Source organism: Osmia lignaria, chromosome 7 (genome assembly GCF_051020975.1).
Source record: "Osmia lignaria lignaria isolate PbOS001 chromosome 7, iyOsmLign1, whole genome shotgun sequence".
Taxonomy (NCBI): Eukaryota; Metazoa; Arthropoda; class Insecta; order Hymenoptera; family Megachilidae; genus Osmia; species Osmia lignaria.
The window spans coordinates 8,916,037-8,924,002 of record NC_135038.1 but is presented as its reverse complement, the minus strand read 5'-3'; the positions used below and the strand labels follow the sequence as shown (position 1 = coordinate 8,924,002).

Sequence of the window (7,966 nt, the reverse complement as noted above, 5' to 3'; positions counted from 1 at the left end):
GGATGGGGTTGACGTTGGTGATTAGCATCCGCGACTCGATCGAGCGATGAAAATTCTGAACGATTAGTACCGCGCAAATGTACCTTGCTAATCGAGAAATTCCTTTAAAATAATGTTCGTCGATCGACGATTTAAATTTCGCGTCTCTAAAACTGTAACCTGTTTTATGGATAATCTTGGAATTCAATTATTGAAGATTTCAAACCACCTAGAAGGACATTTTGTATAATTTATGGATATTCTTACAAATATCCTGACACCTGTTTAAACGCGAAGTCACTTCATCTCGTTCGCCAAACGCACCGAACGATTTATCCGAAGCTGGCTTTGATGGATGACCTGTCGAAATTTATTACCGCGAATATGGAGATCCTAACGAGATTTCGGAACGTCCGCGTAAATTGGAAAAGGCGGATCGTTTGTTTGGAAGTTGCGCGCGCGACAATTGGCGGACCATGGAGAGAGTCCCGAGACGGCGCGGCGGACCACGGAGAGAGCCACAATTTTAATAATAAAACATGATTATCTTTCGTAGTCGAAATACTTTTTCTTCCGAATTATATTTTCTATCTTTTTAGGAAAACTATTAATCATCCTGTGATAAAGGAGAAATGATTTCGATCGTTGGAAAGTTTGTCCATAGAATTTATCGAATACTTGTGAAGCGTTCGAGAAAAGTGATTAAACCTATCGATAGTTTGCTATTTTTCATCGTACCCTGGTAGCACGCGTGTGTATGATATCGGAAAAATTTTTCCACGATATTGGAAATAACGTTGGTAGTAGTGAGGATACCTCAGGTGCTTCTAGAGCATTAAATTCCACCGCTATTTGAATAATCTTCCAGAAGTTTTTTGCGCCACCTCTGTTCATTTTACTGTCGCGGACGGGATGTTTTATATGCAAAGATTTATAGTTTCGCAGAGGTCCCGCGAGCAAATCCAGCCGTCCGATCTGTCGCGTCAAGTTAAAAAGGAAAGTTAGAAAGCTCGAGAGAAAACGAGCGAAAAGAACGAACGACGTAGAGGAATTCTGACTGAAAATAGGATGGAGAAGAATTTGCAGAACTTCTTAAACGGTTTAGAAGATGTAACAACACGATAAAGGCGAGGAAATTTATAGAACGTCTTAAATATTCACGGGTCAGTCCTTTAAATGATTAAACACAGGCTTGAATCACCTTCTGTCGCGACGCGTGATGCTGTATATCAATGGAATTACCTACGATTTGTATCTCCGGCGCGATTTTTCTAAATAAGGAAAGATTGATGAAAAACTACGGAGGACGCGAAATTTGTTTCGTCATTAACCCTTGCATGGCAGGAAGGAAATTTCAGTTTGCGAAATGTTAAACACTGTGAAATGCAATTTAAGATTATTTTTTTTGCCATCCTAATAAATATTTATTATGAAGTGAAATATACCATCGAAAAATACATGTTTTAAGGTTGTTTTAAGATTTTTTAAAAAGTAAAACGCTCGTAGAACGCCTTTCTCTCGAGATCACTTGCGGTGGCCACGATATCTTCCAAACCGCTTATTTGAAATCAAAACTAAAGAAGATTAAGGTAGATTAAGGATTTTTAATTCCGTTGAAAAATTGTTTTCTTATCGCAAAGAAAACAAAATTTGACCACTTCAGAAACCGGATTTTTCAGTAAAATTCTTGTCATTTTGGTGAAAATCAAAATTTCGCAAAACCCTTCGTTCCGGCCCTTAACGATATAATATACCAACTCATCTTCTTTAGTTTTGATTTCAAATAATTGGTTTAGAAGATATCGTGGCCACCGCAAGTGATCTCGAGAAAAACTGTATTTCCTTCATTATTTAACATTTTACTTTTAAAAAAATCTTAAAACTACTTTAAAACATGTATTTTTCGATGGTATATTTCACTTTTACTCCCAACTAGGCGTAATCCCTTAATCATCAGAAGAGACTCAATGATCCCGCAGATCTGTCCTTGCACATACAGATGCAACCAGGATAACATAAGGATCTTGGCGGTCGGATCCTGCGGGTTTCCTCCTAGTTAGAACAGAATATTCGCGTTCTACCGACGCAAGACCATTCCGTGGCATTTCCCAACGATCCTACCATTATCCTGTCCATAAACGCGTCCAGAAGGACGTTTATGGATCAGCATTCCCGCTTAGATGATGTAGTTACTTCAGTTCGTATAAACTGGAACTGGAACCTTGTCATCCGACGATACTGACGAGGATTAATAACGTTTCAAAGGAAAATCCTTCGAGATCCTCGGCCCTTTTCATAGAGAGCTATTGAAATTTCGTTGGTACGCGATGAAAAATGATGTTTAATTAATTCGACGATATTTGAAGGGAAAAAAAAACAGTTCTCCCTACGTGGATCGGTCGAAGCGTAAAATTCATCGACAACTCTAATCCTTCGTTCGATCGGCCAGTTTTTCCTCGGTCGTCGTTAAGCTGAGGAGTTAGCCGAAAGTATGTTAAACCCAAGAGCGGTGCAATTTCAATTTATTCCCGTCATGCTTGCCCCGCAGCAGGGAATTATTTCGTCCGTGGGATCAGTAACTAATTAAAAGTTTCCCCTCTTCCGGCCAGCCGACTCAATCAACGACAAACTAACAAGGGATGACGGTCTCCTTTATCTAGACTTAGCTCGATGCGAGCTTACGTATTAGTATTCATTATACCAGCCAACGTTAAACCCTAAAACGGGATACCATCTATCCGTCGACGAACGTCTCGAATTCGTAAATAATCACCGTGAAAGATTTGTCCAATTTAAAATTTCGCGATTCGATACATCAGGTTTATGAAAATTTCAATGGATAACAGAAGGTACGCGTCCGGTAACGCGTAAGAAATGTAGGATGATAAAAGTCATGAGATAGAGAATTTTTGTACCGGCGAATTTATTACGTCGTTGTCGTAAATTATTCGCCGTGCAATAAATATCTGCTTCCACTCTGAATTCAGCAACGTCACAAACACGACCGACCCGATGTCTTGCGATTTATGGAGTAGTAAAGCCACCCCCTCCCTCTGGTCATGTTTGCACCCCCGCCCCCGTAGAAACCATCCGCTTTAGTTTATGCTGTAACGGCAGAGAATAGCGCGTGACAATGGCTAGATGTTACAAATGATTTCTGACGTCGTTTACATCGTCGACCGATGCAACGGACTTATAGTAAATAAAATAATTCCATACCGAAAGAGTAAATTTAAATAAACTGAGAACGATACTCGAATACAAAATTTTCAAAATTTTTATGCAACTCGAAGGATACGATGAACTTGTCTTCGTACGAGTTCGACGAGAATTTATTACTCTGGAAGTGCGAACAAGCGATTCCTTACGCCAAGGATGTCTCTCATTTATATTCCCTGATTTCCGGTTCGGTGTCGGAATAGCATTCGAAGTCGGTGCAATCTGTTCCTTTGAGGAGAAGGTTACGAAGGATCTACTCGATTATCGGGAGTAATTAAACTCGCCGGCTGGATTGGCGTCCGGACGCATAATTTGGAGCACGGATTTCGGCCGGCGATTAACTCGATTCCCTCGAGAGGAATCGACGAAGAAAAATTGAATATTAGAAAAATCAACGAGAAATGTAAAATTTTTACAATTTTAAATAAATTTTTATGAAGAGGAAAGGATTTTTAATAAGATCCCTCGAAAAGAATCGACGAAGAAAAATTGAAATTTACAAAAATCAACGAAAAATATCTCCTCCGTTTTTCAGAGGGAAGAGGAGAGGATTTTTAATAAGATCCTAGAGGAGGGCCATTTAATAACCATAATCGTGCTGTTTTGAAAACACCGATCGTTCGTAGGCGACTCACGAGCGGGCAATTTTCGGTGTCGCGGGAATAAAAAGGCTTAATTGAAAGGGTCGGGCATGATCTCGCGTGGGAACGACCGGTGTCAGGGTGCAATTTCGTACGACGAAGGACGCGACGTAATTACCGAACTTGCCAACAAGGCACGTGGGAACTCGTCGTTTCCGTAAGACAACGGCAGACGGTGTTAACCTTATGACTTCCGCCTCGTTCCTGCCTACGAATCTTCCCCATTGTCAACTCCTGTTCGCTACAAAACAGGCCAACTATCGTCAAATAATCATTTGTCGATGGGACGCGAAAGCTGGTATAAATCAGAACCATACGAGCTTGAAAATATAGTTATCCAAATTAAGTGTCGCATCTTCAAATTGAAATAAAACGCGAAGTATCTGATTTTTATATGGTTCGTTTATTTTAATAAAAAGTCTGCTTTATGACATTAATTATGAAAGACAATATTATTCAAGGGTCATTCTCCAAAAATGACGAGTAATTTTTCACGCGAACATGATTGGGTGATTTAACACCATTAGACTTCTTTATGGGGTTTTTGAAAAGTGAAGTTTATCTAAAGATTATTGACGAGCTGAGAAACAAAATCACAGACGCCATTGATGAAATTCAATTCCAGTTGCGTGAAAATGGAATGGAAAATTGGGTCAAACATTGGGTGAAAAGAGCCAAGGATATTTGAATAATATTGTCTTTGATAATTAATGGCATAAAGTAAACTTTGTGTTTAAATAAAGAAACCATACAAAAATCACGTACTTTGCGTTTTATTTCAATTTGAAGAAGTGACATTCAATTTGGATAACACTATATATTCGCAAAGTGTTCGAAGACGATGTATCTGGTGTAATATTCAAGGAATCGCGCGAGCTGGATTTGCAATTCTCTGATCGCACGAGAAGTTTTCTCCCCTGGCGGGGTTTCATTAGTTTCGTTGAACAGCGCGCAACGATGTTGATTTTATGCGAACTGCACCGAGGCTAATGCACAACGCGTTGCAGAAAAAAAAGAGAAGGAACGAGAAAATCGTTTAGAGGTTGGAGGCAATATTTTTCTTCTACCCGGAAACGATTGTTGTTAACGAGTTTCATTTCAGCCGGCAGCAAAATGAAAGAAGCAGCTCTCGCGGTATCCTTTGCGCCGGAAATGTTGTCCCGCGATTATTTGCAGACGTCTCGAACATTATTTGCCAGAGCAAAGTAAACAGACGCGAATAATGTCGGGGGAGATTGATAGGATTTCAGTTTTTCGCGTTAGGTGAAACGAAACGTGAAAATCAATTGAAATTTCAAGTGTATCTAACGATAAGAGATAAAATTTTCTATAAGGAAATGCAGAAGTTCTCAAAATTTTAATTTTGACGATATTAATTAATTAGAAATGAATTAGAAATAAAATAATTCAGTTTTAAATCATTAAATATTATAAAATTTGGTATATAACCGAGAAGTGTTGGCAATAATTAATTCCGCGTTAGGTGAAACGAGGGAATCAATTGAAATTGTAAAATTAAACAATGACAAAAATATATCTAACAATAAAAAATAAAATTTTCTATAAGGAAATGCAGGAATTCTCAAAATTTTAATTTTGACGATATTAATTAATTAGAAATAAATTAGAAATAAAATAATACAGTTTTAAATCATTGAATATTATAAAATTTGGTATATAATTGAGAAGTATGAGTAATAATTAATTCCATATTAGATGAAACGAAATAACGAGATCAATTAAAATTATAAAATAAAGCAATGACAAAAGTGTATCTAACGATAAGAAATCAAACTTTCTCCAAGAAAAAGCAGGAATTCTTAAAAATTTTAATTTTGACATCCCTTCTCTCATTCTTCCCGGTACCACCCAAGGGGGAATGAACATCCGGGAATCCGGAAACCGGGAGGGCTCGTTTGATCGCGAATGTACAACTGTAATTCTAACTCGTTTAATTTCAGAAACACCCACACATCGTTCTAATCGCCTCGTTAATCCGAATGTATCGCGAACACGGATCGAACTTTCACCGTGTCGGGTCTTTCCGGTTGTTAACACAAACGAACTCGCCGGAAACTAGGCTGACACGAGGAGAAAATTCTCATGCATGAAAGATGAAAGCTAACAACGAAGTTTCTTCGAGTTCGTCCAAGTCTATTCTCTGATCAAACGACCGAGCTTAAATCGTTCGTACCCTTGTCAATCTTAATAAACTACAACAGGTTCGAAGAGAAATTACCGCGTCTTTAAATATACATAAAGACACGGTCTATGTTTTCGTACGGAATAGTCGAGCATGGTGGACGACGACGATCGGTTTGACCAGCACAAAGCTGTCGGCAAACTGGCGCGTAGAATTCGCGAGGGTAAAGCCGATATCCGAAAGCAAACTGAAACGCTCAGCGGAACGAGCGTGCCTACGTAATCTCCTGCACCCTTTCGGACCGAAGGGAGTCAGCCTTGGCTCGGTTTTCGGGCGAAGGGGAGGAACTACCCCCCTTCTCTGTCGGTCCATTGTACCCTCAACTTTCGGTACACTCGCTGAAACTCCAGCCAGTATCCGTCTGTTTTCCGGCGGGAACATTTGCTGACGTCGTTTCTAGACTTTAATTAAACAGCCCTCCGGTTAACAGGAAATTGCCGGTAACGAGGCAGGATTAAAATGACCCTATCTCCGACTATCGTCGACCATTTAAATCGCGTTACAATTGTAACTCGTCTTGGCAACTGTGCAGAGAACGGCTAAGATCATCGAGATTTATTCTTTCTCCGTTTCTTTCGAAACTGTTTCCTTCGAAAAGCGTACACGACGTAGACAATGGATCGGAAAAAAAATCAGCAAGGTTCCGCGGTCGGGTAGAACGTGCTAAAGCTTTCGGATTGTAATGCATCATTGACTTTGAAACGCGAGGAAAGGAAGAGGCGAAGTCAGAGAGACGCGCGAGCCGATGAAGATGAAAAAATAAAGTGGGCCACGATACTCCATTAACCTGATTACTGCCGCGAAAGTAACGACCCTTTCTACCCTCGCGGCTTCCGCGCAACGTTGCTAAATGTGGACACGGCCTATATTCCAGTTCGTTTTCAACTAACGTTCTTTCAAACACCGATTTACCTACTCTCGAACAAACAGTCCTCTCCTGGACACCTCCCGGATCTTCCTACTATTTTTCGATTCTGTTCTATCAAAATCGAGGTAAATTTTTCTGTTTTTTATTACAGATCGATGAGAAGATAGGTGTTCAGAATTTGGGACAGGCGAACGTAGAAAGAGACATTAGATAAAAGGAGAAGATTTGGAGCTGACATATATTCGTGAAACAACACTATGTTTTTAAATAAAAATGATATTAATACATGAAATTTTTCTGATTAAAATTGTTGATTCTTATAAAAAATTACAAATAATTACAAAATTATTCGTACTGTAAAAAATCATATGAAGTTGCAGAAAGATACAAAACATAAGATTATTTTAAAATTATTATAAGAATACCATGTTTGGATTTTAATCAGAAAAATCTCACCGATATGTTAAAAAAAATGAAAGATAAAAAATTGAATCGCTGCATTAGTGTTGTCTCACCGATACGAATGGGTTAAACCGCGAACACTTAACGGATAGATTAAAAGTATTTTCAAAATATGCAATAACTTTCGCGGTCAAAGGAGCATCGATGATAAAAAAAAAAAACGTTCCGGCGAAATGAAATTCCCGTGTAACGCTTAATACGTTTCGATGGAAAGCCGAGCGTCGAATTGAATCAATTTCATCGGAAGCCCGATACGGCGTAAACTTGCGGCGTTAACGATGAAAAATTGAACGCGTGGCCGGTATCGGTACATTAAGGCCGCTATAAATTCGCGGCGCGGAAATTCGTAGGCGCGTATTAATCCCGACCAGCTTTTATATCGAAGGAAGATGAAAGAAAGTTAGAACGATTCGTCGTAACTTTCTTCGCCGGTCTATAAATAACGTTCATCCAGCAATTAAATAGCTCGGCTATTCTAATTCCTGAGCTTTATCATAAAGGCGTACGATTACGAGGAAACACGTATATTATCTTGAATCCTCTGTATTCCTTAATCCCCGGCTACACTGCTCAGCTCTCCGCTCGCGCGATATC

At 39.3% G+C, this 7,966-nt stretch overlaps 1 protein-coding gene across 17 annotated transcripts in view; it reads right to left on the bottom strand.

Annotated features, from left to right (window-relative positions):
- rho-5 (rhomboid-5) overlaps window positions 1-7,966 on the bottom strand; it is a 133,390-nt gene that overhangs the window by 63,681 nt on the left and 61,743 nt on the right. The window lies entirely within an intron of this gene.